This window comes from Pinus tabuliformis, chromosome Q, assembly GCF_031772625.1.
Source record: "Pinus tabuliformis cultivar Carrire ecotype Pingquan chromosome Q, CPIR1, whole genome shotgun sequence".
In the NCBI taxonomy this organism is placed as follows: Eukaryota; Viridiplantae; Streptophyta; class Pinopsida; order Pinales; family Pinaceae; genus Pinus; species Pinus tabuliformis.
This window is the reverse complement of record NC_142296.1, coordinates 324,071,235-324,088,101: the sequence shown is the minus strand read 5'-3', so window position 1 is coordinate 324,088,101 and position 16,867 is coordinate 324,071,235.

The following is a 16,867-nucleotide window of genomic DNA, read 5'->3' as shown; positions in this document are numbered from 1 at the left end:
GACTGTAGGAGCTGTGACTAAGAGGTCTAAAGGCAGAGTTTGCAACCTCTGTTCTCTAAGCCTATTAAACACTTCTAGTCCTTCATCTTGATATTTGATTTTAGCCAATGCTTTAACTTGGAATAATGATTCAGATGAGGCAAATAGATCATCGAAGAGATCATCTTCATGATCAAATTTGGCAATTTTGGCTTGGTCAAGAACATTATAGGCCACATTTCTAGGATCATACTGTCTGTTAGGAATTGTGGCAAACTTTAGTGTTTGAAATTTTTCTGTCTCCTTTTCTGCGTGCTTGTAATCATGAAGAGTGAAAATTCCACACCGTAATGGGAATGTAGGCCATACCTATTTCTTGGAATTTTTAAGGGTTTTGGATGTCCCATCTACTGTTATCTGATAAGCCAATTCCCGAGCCAACATTTTATCGGGCACATGCAGGGGAAGGACATGGGATTTTGTATTGCTACCAAAAAGCCTTATATAAGTGAATTTTTCCTCCCCAAATCAATTGCCTACTGCTTTCAAATTTGTTTTTGCTTTTGGAGATATCCTGGGAGCAGGCTTATCAAAAATAGAGTAATAAATAGGAAAAATAAAACCGTTGCAGGTTTTATACAGATGATTTTTGTAATTGGCCTTCCATAACTGCTCATGATAGATATGTATTGGTTTAGGATCTGTGGAGGTCCATCTCCACCCGAGCAATGGAAATTCAGAATTGAAACAAACAGTATCTATCATGAATGCACTATAATAGAATGGGGGAATGGTCCTAGTAGTATGATATACATTTCCCTGTACTTTAGAATTGTTGTGGCTAGTTTATCAGATAGAATATTGGCCTAATCCATCACATAGCCATTAATTGTAGCCTCCATTAGAGGGACCATTTCTATAGTGAATTTAGCGGAGTCATGTACTCCCCACATTCTACACATCATAGCTCTGGCATAACAGTAAGGAGAAGCCAATGAGTCTACAGAGTACTTACCCGATGATTCATACTTGTGCTTCTCAGGGAAGTGTCTCCATTGCTTAATCGGGGCTGATTCTGACTCGTTTTCCTCTACGAAAGCTTCTAGGAATGCTTTGTTGTACCACTTCTCAGGCTCAAGTAAGTGATACATTTTCCTTAGATCATCAGGCTGAAACGAGCCAAATACCCACCCGTCAATTGTACAAAAGGTTCCATTTGTAACTAGAATTTTTTCCACCACCTATCTCACGACATCAGTATATGGGAGGACTTTAGCTCACGCTATTATTCTATGAAGAAATGAGCATGCCAACTATTTAAGAGTTCCTTCAGGCTTATTAGTTGAATTAGCTGTGGCTTCTTCTGATAATTCTTCAGACTCTTCAACTTCAATCAGATTATAGATACTCTCCTAGCTAGTGTTTCCCAGTCCGAGACACATAGTGTCTAATATTAATCCCTTTTTACTCGGTCCTGGATCTTTTGCTAGAGGAGTTGTTGTTGCAGACTTCTTTGATTTATTTCCCATTTATGATTTCAGCAGAATTCTGCACAAACAATTGAAAAACCGTGATACAGAGAAATGCTGGTTCATAACAATATGATAATGAACAAGAGTTACGTTGATTAGCAGGTGGTGATGGAATATAGTTAAAGATTGCCACAGGTAAAATCTAAAGAAAAGATCTACCTTTAACTTCTTCATTGAATAGTTGTTTAACCTGTCAATCATGGTAAAGAAGGTTTTAAATTCCCATCATGTTGTTTATATGCTGAATGATTCATTCAAGCGTGCCTTAGATTTCTTTGACGGATGATTATTGATAAATCACAAATCGGCAATCAAGAATGTCAAGGGAAAGGCTTTAATACACGCTTTAAATATCTTTGATCGCCGAAAGGTGATATAAAGCATGCAAACCATTTTAAATACATTTTCGAGATGTGTGCCTAATTAATATATCGCACTCGGGAATGGACTCGGGCTTTCTTGTTTTGTGAATGTGATTTCTCCGATCATCGATTGTGATATGCTTTATCGCATCAAAGGTTTTGAGCATTCCTTGTTTATGTGTTGGTTTGTTGTTTTCAAAGCCGATTTGTTGATTGCGATACACTTTATCGCATCAGAGGAATTAAGGGGCTTGATTATATTACGCTTGGCTTTTGGCTTCTCCGATTCCCTGATTGCGATTGCCTTTTCAGATCGGAGAGAATGGATAAGGGTCTTCGTGGCTTTTGGATATGTTTCCTTTGTTATTGCGATATGTGATCTTCTGATCGCTTTATCGCAATAACGAAGAGTTTTATAATATTTTAAAAGTCACGCTTTATTTTCATTCAAAAGGCTTTTATAATAATTCATTTACCTTAAGCCTTTTCATAAGGGTTTTCCCTTATGATGGGTTAATACCAATTTTATTTATTAACACACAAATCTTACCTAAGTTGATTTAAAGGGACCCATTTCTTATTTAAAATTTTATATAAAGATTTTATAAGAAATGGGGGGTTGTTGTTTAGCACAACAATTGGTGATTTACTGGGAGAAACAGTTATCTCTGAGAAAGTAATATAATACTTTAACTTTCTTGATCTAAAAACCTTAATTGATAGAGAAAATCTAATATAACTAGATAATCATAAATTCTGAACATAATGATAACTATTTTTGCTATCTCTTTCTCTACTTAAAACTAAATACATTCTAAGCTTTAGATTAACCTCAATTGGTTGATAATGATAAAACAAAAGACTTTTCCAACTTAGCTTTTATAATGGCTCCTTTGTCATAGGTAGAGCCTCTACTTCCAGCAAACGTCTATAGTCTCGGTAGGGTTACCTTTTAACCATTACATCACTCATTGTTCCATCCATTTTAGGGTATAACTAAAAAGAATGAATTCAAAAGATATGTTTCCACATTTTTATATTGCATTTTCTTTTTTCCCTTATTTTGTAAGATAAAAAGCCATTGTCCTGGTTTGGTGGCCAGCTGTTGAAAATGCCATTCACTGGTTGTAATTTAACTGAACAAGCTGGCTCGTGATGAGACCCCTTGTCTTATAATAATAAGCCATTACCCTATTTTAGTATGCAGTATTGGTAATGTCAGTTGAATTATTCCCTCATGATCATGGTAAGCAAGCTTATAATAAGACCCCTTATCTTTTATATCAAATATATTTTAGAATTATACTCTGAGTAATTATAAACTTTGATAAATGGGATGAACAATTTTCTCCTTAAGAGAGTATGGATGACAGGGTAAGAGTTAAATATGTTAAGATTGAATCAGTCTCTGTTTTGTATTAATAACCATTTTTTAGGCTTCTAAAACTTTAAAATGATTTATAGTATTTCTAAGCTTTGAGAAGATTTCACAAAAATAAAATGGGGTTTTCAGAATCTAATTATACATAATTTCCTAGAATCTTCCTTTTCCTTCATGGCTTTCATTTCTTAAAAGTAAATATTAAAACTATTTTCTTTTGAGTAATTTTTCCAATATAGTAAAGACCAATGGAAGGCTTTTCACAACATTATTTGCTAGGATTTTAAACAAACTAATTTATTAACATAAATCCTACTAAAAATTGAATATTTACAAAGGGAGAAGGGGTTACCTCCTCAATTGAAGAATTTTTTCAGAATAAGGCCATTGACAGGAAGAGAATCTCTCTTTCCTGATAGATCTTGCAATATGAATGTAGAAGGGCCTATCTTCTCGCTGATTTGGAATGGTCCAAGCCACATTTTCTGAAACTTAGTGTGTTTTCCTTTATCCTCATGGGCTTTGTCCCACTTCAAAACTAGATCACCAACTTGTAAATGTTTTCAGCCAGTTGAAGTTGCATCAAAATACGACTTAATAATCTGTTGATGTTTTGGATGTATAATTCGGGCTTTCTCCCTTTCTTCCTCTAGTTTCAAGATCTGATCATGTCTCACTTGGATAGAAGATGAGGGAGTTTCTTCAATAAACTACACTAAGGCTAGTGATGGAAGTACTAAATTTGCTGGCATGACAGCTTCCTTTCCATATACTAGATTAAATGGAGAAGTGCGTATTGAGGCCTTCTGTGTTATTCGGTCATCCCATAGTGCAAATGTCAAAGATTTATGATATTTTTTATGATTCTGCTCAATAGTCCTCTTAATAATTTTGATGAGATTTTTATTGGTAGATTCTACTAAACCATTACGCCGAGGATAGTAGTTTGCAGAATATTTCAACTTAAATCCCCTTTTAATAGCAAAGTCAAATATAGAATTACCAGAGAAATAAGATGGATTATAAAAAATAAGGGCATTTGGGACACCAAACCTGGTAATGATTAACTGATCTATGAATTCGATGATTGCCTCAGAGTTTGTTGTCTTAAAAGGAATTCCTTCGACCCACTTAATAAAGTAATCAGTGGCTATGAGGATATACCTATGTTGTTTGGATGAATGTGGCATGATTTCTCTAATGATATCCAATCCCCATTATTCGAAAGGGTGTTCAATGTTGACTGGTTGCAAAGGGAAAGTTGGCTTTCTTTGTCTTCCACTATTAGTTTGACAACTTTGGCATTTACTTACATATTCATGAGTATCTCTGACAAAGGTGGGCCAGTAATACCCAACACGAATGATTTTGTGGGCTGTTGTATCAGCTCCAAAATGTCCTCCTGCTGGTCCATCATGTAGCTCCAACATGACCTTTTGCGCTTTAGGCTTTTCTAAGCATCTTAATAGAATTGAATCATAATTCCATCTAAACAATGAATCATATACAATTATGAAGTTTTTTGCTTTGAGTCTTATGGCACATTTGTTTTTATAAGAAAGATTAGAAGGACCATATCCATTTTTCAAATAGAAAATTAGAACTGCATATTGTGATTCACGATTAGAGGTACTTATTTGATTGATTTCTTCAGTATCTTTTGTACCTTTAGTTTCCTGAATGTTAGAAGCTCCTGCCAACAACCTACAAAAACCTTGGCCTTTGACAATCTTTGCTGGTTTTATTTCCAAGCATACTATTGTAGTGTTGTGACCCAATTTGCTCTCTTTTTTCCTAATTCCCTTTGAACTATTAACTGTCTTACCGCTGAAAAAGGGACTATAACTTTTGTGTGAGATTTCAAGAGAAAGGGTCTATAGTGTTTGATGGCTTTATATATAGCAAAGGCTTGTTTTTCAACTTCCGAGTAATTAAGTTCAGCACCTTGAAGGTTTGAACTATAAAATGAGATTGGTGCTTCCATGTTTTGATCGTTAATTTGTGTCAGTATTGTTGCGTAAGACGAGTAAGATGCAAGAGTATATAATATAAAATGATTTGAAAAATCAGGAGTGCTTAAAGCAAGGGAATTTATGATTGATTGTTTGATGGAATCAAATGCTTCTTTTTCTACATGCCCTCTTTTAAACACTAAAATTTTCTTAATCATGGTTTGCAATGGTAAAACAAACTGTGAAAAATCTGGTACAAATCTTTTTACAAAGTTAATTTGACATAAAAATGATTGCGTGGATTTTTTATTATGAGGAAATGGAATATCAGAAATTTCTTTGATTCTATCCGGATCAATATAAATTCCATCTTTTGAAACAATGAAGCCCAAGAGTTTACCTTGGTCAAGAGTAAAAAACGATTTCTTAGGATTGAGTGAAATATCATACCTTTTGCAACATTCAAAGATTTGTTTCAGGTCATGCAAATGACTTGATATTTTATTAGAGAATACATTAATATCATCTAAATAGACAACTACTGATTTATTGATCAATCCTTTGAATGCTATGTCCATCGCTCTTTGGAACATGGCTCCAGCATTGATTAACCCGAAGGGCATTTTTTGGTAGGCATAAGTTCTCCACTTAGTCCTGAAGGTAGTCTTAAGTCTGTCATCAAGGTGTATCAAAATTTGATTATACCCTGGAAAGCCATCTAAGAAGGACATCAGTTCAGAACTGGCTACTCAGTAGAGAGTTTGCTCCATTATTGGTAGAGGAAAGTTATCCTTTTGACTTGCTTTGTTAAGATTTCTAAAATCAATACAAATTCTAATGTCACCATTTTTCTTCCTAACTGGCACCATATTGGACACCCAATTGAATGTCTAACAGGAAAAATAATCTTAGCTTTCAAGAGTTTATTTAATTCAACTTTTATTTTACTCTTTAAGTTAGGATGAATCTTCCTTAATTTCTGTTGTACTGGTTTTTGTTTAGAAAGCATTGGAATAGTATGTTGTATGATAGATGTATCATATGTTTTCAAATCATCATATTTCCAAGCGAAGAAACTTTTATATTTATGCAATAATCTAATGAATGCAATTCTTTCTTTTGAAGAAAGTCCTAATCCCAAATTGATGTTTTGTGGATTGTCCTCAATACCAAGGTTTATTAATTCAAATCTCAAAGTTGAACTTTGGAGCTTTGAATTAGTAACCTATTTAAACCTATCTTTGATGTCATACAGATCTTCAAGCTTGACCACTGGTCTAAGTATTGAGTTTTCTTCGAGATTTTCCTTCATTTGAAGGTCATGGTCACTTTCATTAATAATTTGATCATCATAGGATTTGTCAGAAGTCAAGAAATTTAAAATGTCTTCATCATGATTGAACACTCGCGAGTTAGTGACATTATCAGGAATTGATGGCCTAAAAATTAATTCTACTAAGAATCTATCGGGACTGTAATCTTCAGATAGAAGGAGCTTAGAAGCAAAATTAGCTAGAAAATCTGTTGTTGCATTTTGGGATCTAGGGATGGGAGAAATCTTGAATTCCAAAAATTGAGATATGAGGTCTTGTACCAAGGACTGATAGTGTTTAAGGTGACTAGAAAGGCAATAAATAGTATTTCTGACTTATCTTATAACAATTTCTGAATAAACGAACACTTTCAAATATTGAACTTTAAGACCAATAGCTTTATAAAGTCCTTGAACCGAGGCTTCATATTCGACTGTACTATTTGTGCATTCAAATTCCAACCTGCATGATAACATGGTATTTTCTCTCTCCGGACTAACTAAAATACATCCTGCTCTTGCACCTTCACTAGATTTAGATCCATAAAAATATAATGACGAAAACAAAGATTTGTCTACAGTTTTATTTACAATTTCCTTAGTAATTTTAACACACCCTCATGTATCTATTTGAGAAAAAATTTCAATTTGAGATGTGAATTTATTAACTAAGAAGGGTGATGGTTGAGCAGTAAAATTGCCAAAGAATGATTCAGATGACTAATTCTCCAAAATGTTGTTACTAAATGCTATTGATTGATTTTCTTGTTCAAATTTAGTAACAATATGAGTCATATGTTTCTCTCGATCGATATTTATTTGATTTGGCTTTCCTTTATAAGGTAACCACATATGAGATCAATCCGTAGAAATATAACCGTGAAGTTTTTCTAACCAATCTCTACTCAAATCAAACCATAGAATTCAGGTATATCAGTAATTAAAATATCAATTCTCTGAACCACTCTTGGATCTGCTGATAACCTGATAGTAACTGAGTTAATTTCTCATAAAACCTAGACCTTAGTTCTATCCAACTGAACGATATGAATTGCAAACTTTTGGTGTTCTATGTTCAGTTTGGAACAAACCGAAGCTAGCATTATATTCGAAGAAGTCCCTAAGTCAATCAAACAGTTGTGTAGATTTCTATTATAGATCTCATAGGTTAAGAGAAATGGAGGAGTATGGGAATTTGATGTATCTTCGATTAAAACAGCATCAGTAGCTTCTACTCTACCAGGAGGTGGTTTACCTGATTCATTGGCAGCTTTGGACAGTACAGCATTAGGAAGAGGAGAAGATGGTACCGCATCTAACTCTTTAAGCAACAACTTTTGTTGGTGTTTGAGTTTACTGAGTTCAAATATCGTAATATTTGCTTTTTTTTTCTTCATGTCTTCAATAATGTTGTAGTCCATAGAGTCCATAACCACTAATGTTTTAGCTATTGTAGGTGGATTTGAAACTGATGGCTGATTTTGAGAAGGTGGGGTTGGAGATTTCTTTGCAAGAGTTTTCTTTGTGTAGGAGTACCCGTGTTTCTTTTCTTTTGATTTATTTGAATAGGTTCAGAAGTACCTTTACTCCTAGTAGTAACTGGGAAAGCTTCTTGTTCATTTTCTATATCGGAATTAGGTAAAATAAAATCCCACATCCCATGGCATTCAACAGTTACTTCTTCTTCAATTTCTTTAGATGATAAGACAGTCTCCTCTTCTTCATCTTCTTCCGAATCTGAGTCTTCATTGGATATAGCATTTGGTGGCTTTGATTCAGGTTTCTTAAAGTTCCTAAATGGCCTTTTTGTTGAAGTTTCAACTACCTGCTTTTTGATTTCTACCATTTCATTTGACATAGTTTTGAGAACTTTTTGAAGACCCTCCATATCATGTGGATCTTTAACCATTTTCTTATTTGAATCATCTTTGAAAGAAGCGTTTTTAGATTTTCTGTCTTCAAGAGAAGCTTTCTTTTCCAAAGCGGTGATACATTTTTCCACAACAATTGCTTCTTTCATGTTTTCTGCTAGAGTAGCCTTTCTAGCTCCATCTACAAAGATAGCTATGTTTGAAGGTAAAGTTGTTATATACCATTCACTTCTAACTTGTTCGGTAGGTTTAGAGGCAGTTGGGATCTTATTCAAGAGTTTATTAAACTTGGAATTGAATTCTTTTGTAGGTTCTTCGGACTCTATCCTAAGATTTGAAAGACCATTGATTAATGTTGCTACAGATCTATCAACACCGTATTTAGTCAAGAACTGTTCTTGAAAAATATTCCAACTAGTAATGGATATTGATGGTAAAGAAAAATACCAAGACCCAGTTGATCCTTGTAGCGTATAAGGGAAAAGCCTAATTACCACATCTTCCTCTGTAACTCCCTTTAGATTGACTGATAACATAAAGTTCTTAATATGTTTGTCTGTTGGTATTCCTTCATCCAGATTAAATTTTGGCAACCATTTTTTGGGGTGTGCTGGCAATGGATTCAAAGGTGCAGGCATAATGACTACACTAGGACTGCTCTATGGATTTTGTGCCATTGTCAAGATAGTAGATGATAATGTCGATAAAGTTCTAGATGATTGGGGAAGGGCAGATATTGAAATTCCAGAAACTTTCGAATTTGATGTTGAAGTTCCTATTCCCTGTTGAACAACAATTTGTAATGGAGGAGTGGATGGTTGACTTTGCAATGGAGAAGATGAAATGGAGGATGATGATGAGATTGTTTCACTATCAGATCTTTCCGTTGTTTTCCTTGCCATTTTCCTTTTAGGTAAAGGTAACTCAGTAGGTTCAATACCAAGCCTTTCACTCTAAAGTCTAGTGAGGGGGTGAGAGGGAATAAATTGTGAAGTCACACTACCTTGTGATACCTCAGATTTCTATGGTGATATTGTGAAGCCTTGAAGTTTATGGATGAGAAACTGTACTTCAAGAGATTTAGTACTTAATTTATCTGAAATATGTTGGGGTTGAGCAGTGGTAGTAGTCTCCTCTTCTTCTCATTTGAAGACTGGAGTTCCAAAATGCAAAGGAGAAGTCGGAGGTGAGGTGGAGGGAGATTTACTCTCAGAATGGGTTGTAGGTTTGGATTTACCCGCCATTCATAGCTCATGGCCCTCCTTCTAGTGCCAAAAATGTTGATGCCTCAAAAATCGCTGCAGCAACATCAGGGAAAACCACCCGGTCCAAACTTTAAAGGAAGCTCCTTTTCCGTTTGGTGTGGTGGCTCCGATTGGATATGATGCGACCAGTTTCCTAATGGTTTGTAAATAGGATGGATAAGTGATTTATCATCTATTATCTAATGATAATGATGGATGATTTACTCTAAAATGTAAAATTATAAACAACTAATCTATCTCGGGAAATTTCCACTTTAGTGTAACTTTTGATGATCTTTATCTACAAATAGGCATATAGATGACTCCTCTTATAAATAAAGACATTCATTCATATCATAATTACTTTGTTCAAGTAGTTGAACAAAGTAATAATTAAAACATTATTACACTATTCTTCATATATCATTGACATAAATACGATTGAAAGAATAACATTCCTTAAACATTCAATAGTCATAGGTAAAAGGAGTGCTGTTAAAACACATACATATATCTAATGATAGCAATAATTGAATAAACGTTGACTCATATAAAAGAATGGAATAAAGACATAGATAATAGTACCATATGTAATTTGAATCCCCTCCAATATCAATCGCATTCAGATCCCGTCTTTCAATTTAGAAATACTCTCTCAAAAATCAATAGTGCATATCTTATCAAAGCATTCTTCTCTAAAATTCAAAATATAGGCCCAATCTTTATAAAAGAATATATATCGAAAGCACAATAGTGCAACTCCTGATCCAAGTTTTGGTACAAAAATTGAGGACCCCTTCTAAATACAATGAAAGGGTCTATAAATACTTACTAACTAACTAACTACAAAATAAAAATGCTATGAGGTGGTATAACCAAATCATGAAAATCTCCTTGAAATAGACATGCTTGCAGTTGGTAGAATGATTCACTGTTTCAGCTGATTATCCTTTGGCTTGAGCTGGCATATAGCGAGCATTGTTTGCAATTCTAGAGGATGACTCATACGCAAATGGAGTTGGGTTGAATACGTAGTATCATTAATTTCAGGAATCATGTAACTGATTGAATCGGTTAAACATTTTATTGCTACCTTTTGACTATGTGGTTTAACTAGGAAGAACCAAAAGGTGTCCCAAGTTAAACTTTGGATGCCCGCGATTAATCTCTCCTTCTTTGCCAATTCCTATTTGCATTTCTGCTCCAATGCTTTAGCTGATGGAAGTTTATCTGGTGTACATTCTGAAATCAAATTAGACAGATAAAGTGTATCATTGTTTAATTCAATCAAATTACCAGTTGTTGATCTACATCTTGAAGTTGCCCTCTATGCTTTCATTAATTGAGACTGCCATTCTAGAAAAAGAATTTCCTTATGCGATTCTAGAATTCAAGGCAGATTTGCAGCTTATCCTTCCTTGGTTTCTTGCCAAGAAAGAAAGTCTATTAATGTCTCATCAGTCTGCTCCAAATTTTGTCTTGCATTAACTGATTTATCAATCATTGATGAAGAAATTTCACAGAGAGGCTCAACAAGAGAAATATTATGACATAGCAAATTTAATTGATTAATCAATGCTTTATTAATCTGGAGAGCTTCGGATATGAACTCTGCTATTTGAGGAAAACCTTTGAACATTTCTATTTGTTGTGACAGTTGAGCAATTTGCTCATCTTTTGTTTTTCTCAATTGTTCATTCATTGACTTTAGCTTGGACAATGCTAAAGATAATTATTTTTGCTTGTGAACTACACTTTGGTCTATCCTCTGCTTCTCCTTGAGTAGTTTCTCATTTAGCTGGTTGTTTAATTGTTGTTGCACTACTAATTGCTGCTCTAACTGATTTATCCTTTGCTGCCTTTCGGATACCTGTGGCTCAAGTGAAACAATTGTTTGATACTTTTCTTTGAGTAAATTGTTGACTTCTGATACTTTATCCATAGTAGCTGCCGAGTATGCCCTAGCATATTGAGAGAATTTTGTGAGGTCTTCAGAAGGATTAACTTCCTTTCTCCATACCATATTTTCCATTTCCATTTGTGCATGTAAAAGAGAAGGTTGATCAAGCTTTTTCTTTTTCCTTTGTCTTTTTACTACAGCCATATGCTTAGGGCTATAGAAGACATCTAAAGGTGGTATTTCTTCTACATGTAGGATGATTTCATCGAATGGATTTTCTGGAATTATCTCCATATCCTTTTGAGTGATTCGTCAGCCGCTGGTTCCTTCAGTTGGAATCATAAATTAGTTTCTGTGTTGTGACCAGTTGTCACTTCAGGCATGCTAAATTCCTGTAAATTCTCAGTATTGCTTATAATGGAATCGCACTGTTGTCATTCTTTAAGAAGCTTGTGGTCAATCTGAATATCTATATCCGGGAGTTGTCTGTCTTTCCCCTATCCCTGTTCCCATTCTTGTTCCTTTTCTTTTTCGGAGACCTTTTTCATATCAGAAGTCTTAACAATAACTATTTGTTCAGCTTGAGCAGATGACTAGACTGTAGGAGTTGTGACTAAAAAGTCTAAAGGCAGAGTTTGAAACCTCTGTTCTCTAAGCCTATTAAACACTTCTAGTCATTCATCTTGATATTTGATTTTATCCAATGCTTTAACTTGGAATAATAATTCAGATGAGGCAAATAGATCATCGAAGAGATCATGTTCATGATCAAATTTGGCAACTTTGGCTTGGTCAAGAACATTATAGGCCACCTTTCTGGGATCATACTGTCTGTTAGGAATTGTGGCAAGCTTTAGTGTTTGCAATTTTTTTGTCTCCTTCTCTACGTGCTTGTAATCATGAATAGTGAAAACATCGCACTGTAATGGGAATGTAGGCCATACCTATTTCTTTGAATTTTTAAGGGTTTTAGATGTCCCATCTACTACTATCTGATAAGCCAATTCCCGAGCCAACAGTTTATCGGGCACATACAGGGGAAGGACATGGGGTTTTGTATTGCTACCAAAAAGCCTTATATAAGTGAATTTTTCCTCCCCAAACCAACTGCCTACTGCTGTCAAATCTATTTCTGCTTCTGGAGATATCCTAGGAGAAGGCTTATCAAAAATAGAGTAATAAATAGGAAAAATAAAACCGTTTCATATTTTATACAGATAATTTTTGTAATTGGCCTTCCATAACTGCTCATGATAGATATGTATTGGTTTAGGATCTGTTGGGGTCCATCTCCACCTGAGCAATGGAAATTCAGAATTGAAACAAACAGTATCCATAATGAATGCACTATAATAGAATGGGGGAATGGTCCTAGTAGTATGATATACATTTCCCTGTACTCTAGAATTGTTGTGGCTAGTTTATCAGATAAAATATTGGCCTAATCCATCACATAGCCATTGATTGCATACTCCATTAGAGGGACCATTTCTATAGTGAATTTAGCGGAGTCATGTATTCCCCACATTGTACACATCATAGCTCCGGCATAACAGTAAAGAGAAGCCGATGAGTCTACAGAGTACTGACATGATGATCCATGCTTGTGCTTCTCAGGGAAGTGTCTCCACTGCTTAATCAGGGCTGATTCTAACTCGTTTTCCTTTGCAAAAGCTTCTAGGAATGTTTTGTTGTACTGCTTCTTAGGCATAGGTAAGTGATACATTTTCCTTAGAACATCAGGCTAAAACGAGCCGAATATCCTCCTGTCAATTGTGCAAAAGGTTCCGTTTGTAACTGGAATTTTTTCCAGCACCCATCTCATGACATTAGTATATGGGATGGCTTTAGCTCGCACTGCTATTCTGTGAAGAAAGGAGCATACCAACTCTTTAAGAGTTCCTTCAGACTTATTAGTTGAATCAGCTGTGGCTTCTTTTGATAATTCTTCAGGGTCTTCAACTTCAATCAGATTATAGATACTCTCCCAGCTAGTGTTTCCTAGTCCGAGACACATTGTGTCTGATATTAATCCCTTTTTACTCGGTCCTGTATCTTTTGCTAGAGGAGCTGCTATTGCAGACTTATTTCATTTATTTCCCATTTCTTTAGATTTCTAATTTCAGCGAAATTCTGCACAAGCAATTAAAAAACCATGATACATAGAAATGCTGGTTCAGACCAATATGATAATGAACAAGAGTTACGTTGATTGGCAGGTGGTAATGAAATATATTTAAAGATTTCCGCGGGTAAAATCTAAAGAAAAGATCTACCCTTAGCTTCTTCATTGAATAGTCATTTAACCTGTCAATCATGGTAAAAAAGGTTTTAAATGCCCATCATGTTGTTTTATATGCTGAATGATTAACTCAAGCATGGCTTAGATTTCTTTGACGGATGATTAATGATAAATCAGAAATCGGCGATCAGGAATGTCAATAGAAAGGCTATAAAACTTGCTTTAAATATCTCTGATCACTGAAAGGTGATACAATGCATGCAAACCATTTTAAATACATTTTAGAGATGTGTGCCTAATTAGTATATTGCAATCAGGAATGGACTCAGGCTTTCTTGTTTTTCTATGTGATTTCGCCGATTGCCGATTGTGATATTCTTTATCACATCAGAGGTTTTAAGAATTCCTTCATTATGTGTTGGTTTGTTGTTTTCAAAGCCGATTTGCCGATTGCGATATGCTTTATTGCATCAGAGGAATTAAGGGGCTTGATTATATTACGCTTGGCTTTTGGCTTCTCTGATTCCCCGATTGCGATTGCCTTTTCAGATTGGAGAGAATGGATAAGGGTCTTCATGGCTTTTGGGTATATTTCCTTTGTTATTGCGATATGCGATCTTCCGATCGCTTTATCGCAATAACGAAGAGTTTTATAATATTTTAAAAGTCACACTTTATTTTGTTTAAAAAGGCTTTTATTATAATTCATTTACTTTAAGCCTTTTCATAAGGGTTTTCTCTTATGATGGGTTAATACCAATTTTATTTATTAACACACAAATCTTACCTAAGTTGATTTAAGGGGACCCATTTCTTATTTAAAATTTTATATAAATATTTTAGAAGAAATGGGGGGTTTTTGTTTAGCACAACAACTGGCGATTTGCTGGGAGATATAGTTATCTCTAAGAAAGTAATATAATACTTTAACTTTCTTGATTTGAAAACCTTAATTGATAGAGAAAATCTAATATAACTAGATAATCATAAATTATGAACATAATGATAACTATTTTTGCTATCTCTTTCTCTGCTTAAAACTAAATACATTCTATGCTTTAAATTAACCTCGATTGGTTGATAATGATAAAATAAAAGAATTTTTTAACTTAGCTTTTATAATGGCTCCTTTGTCATAGGTAGAGCCTCTGCTGCCAGCAAACGTCTATAGTCTCAGCAGGGTTACCTTTTAACCATTACATCATTCATTGCTCCATCCATTTCAGAGTATAATTAAAAAGAATGAATTCAAAAGATATGTTTCCACATTTTTTGTATTGCATTTTCTTTTTTCCCTTATTTTTTAAGATAAAAAGCCATTGTCCTGGTTTGGTGGCCATCTGTTGACAATGCCATTCACTAGTTGTAATTTAACTAAACAAGTTGGCTCATGATGAGACCCCTTGTCTTATAATATTAAGCCATTACCCTATTTTAGTATGCAGTATTGGCAATGTCAGCTTAATTATTCCCTCATGATCATGGTAAGTAGGTTTGTAATAAGACCCCTTATCCTTTATATCAATTATATTTCAGAATTACACTCTGAGTAATTATAAACTTTGATGAATGGGATGAACAATTTTCTCCTTAAGAGAATATGGATGACAGGGTAAGAGTTAAATATGCTAAGATTGAATCAGTGTCTATTTTGTATTGATAACCATTTTTTAGGCTTCTAAAATTTTAAAATCATTTACAGTATTTCTAAGCTTTGAGAAGATTTCACAAAAATAAAATGGGGTTTTCAAAATCTAATTAAACCTAATTTCCTAGAATCTTCCTTTTCCTTCATGGCTTTCATTTCTTAAAAATAAATATTAAAACTATTTTCTTTTGAGTGACGTTTTCAATATAGTAAAGACCAATGGAAGGATTTTCACAACTTTATTTGCTAGGATTTTAAACAAACTAATTTATTAACATAAATCCTGCTGAAGATTGAATATTTACAAAGCGAGAAGGGGTTACCTCCTCAATTGAAGAATTTTTTCAGAATAAGGCCATTGACAGGAAGAGAATCTCTCTTTCCTTATAGATCTTGCAATATGAATGTAGAAGGTCCTATCTTCTCACTGATTTGCAATGGTCCAAGCCACATTTTCTGAAACTTAGTGTGTTTTCCTTTATTTTCATTGGCTTTGTCCCACTTCAAAAGTAGATCACCAACTTGTAAATGTTTTCAGCCAGTTGAAGTTGCATCAAAAGATGACCTAATAATATATTGATGTTTTGGATGTATAATTCGGGCTTTCTCCCTTTCTTCCTCTAGTTTCAAGATCTGATCATGTCTCACTTGGATAGGAGATGAGGGAGTTTCTTCAATAAATTGCACTAAGGCTAAGTGATGGAAGTACTAAATTTTCTGGCATGACAGCTTCCTTTCCATATACTAGATTAAATGGAGAAGTGCCTATTGAGGCCTTTTGTGTTATTCGGTCAGCCCATAGTGCGAATGTCAAAGATTTATGCTAGTTTTTATGATTCTGGTCGACAATCCTCTTAATGATTTTGATGAGACTTTTATTGGTAGATTCTACTAAACCATTACCCTGAGGGTAGTAGTTTGCAGAATATTTCAACTTAAATCCCATTTTGATAGCAAGGTCAAATATAGAATTACCAGAGAGATAAGATGCATTATAAAAAATAAGAGCGTTTGGGACACCAAACTTGGTAATGATGAACTAATCTATGAATTCGATGATTGCCTCAGAGTTTTCTGTCTTCAAAGGAATTGCTTCAACCCACTTAGTAAAGTAATCAGTGGCTGTGAGGAAAGGTTGTTCAATGTTGACTGGTTGCAAAGGGAAAGCTGGCTTCCTTTGTCTTCCACTATTAGTTTGACAAATTTGGAATTTCCTTACATATTCATGATTATCTCTGAACAAGGTGGGCCAGTAATACCCAACACGAATGATTTTGTGGGTTGTTGTATCAGCTCCAAAATTTCCTCCTACTGGTCCATCCTGTAGCTCATGCAAGACCTTTTGCGCTTCAGGTTTTTCTAAGCATCTTAATAGAATTGAATCATAGTTCTGTCTTAAAAATACATCATCTACAATTATGAAGTTTTTTTCTTTCAGTCTTAT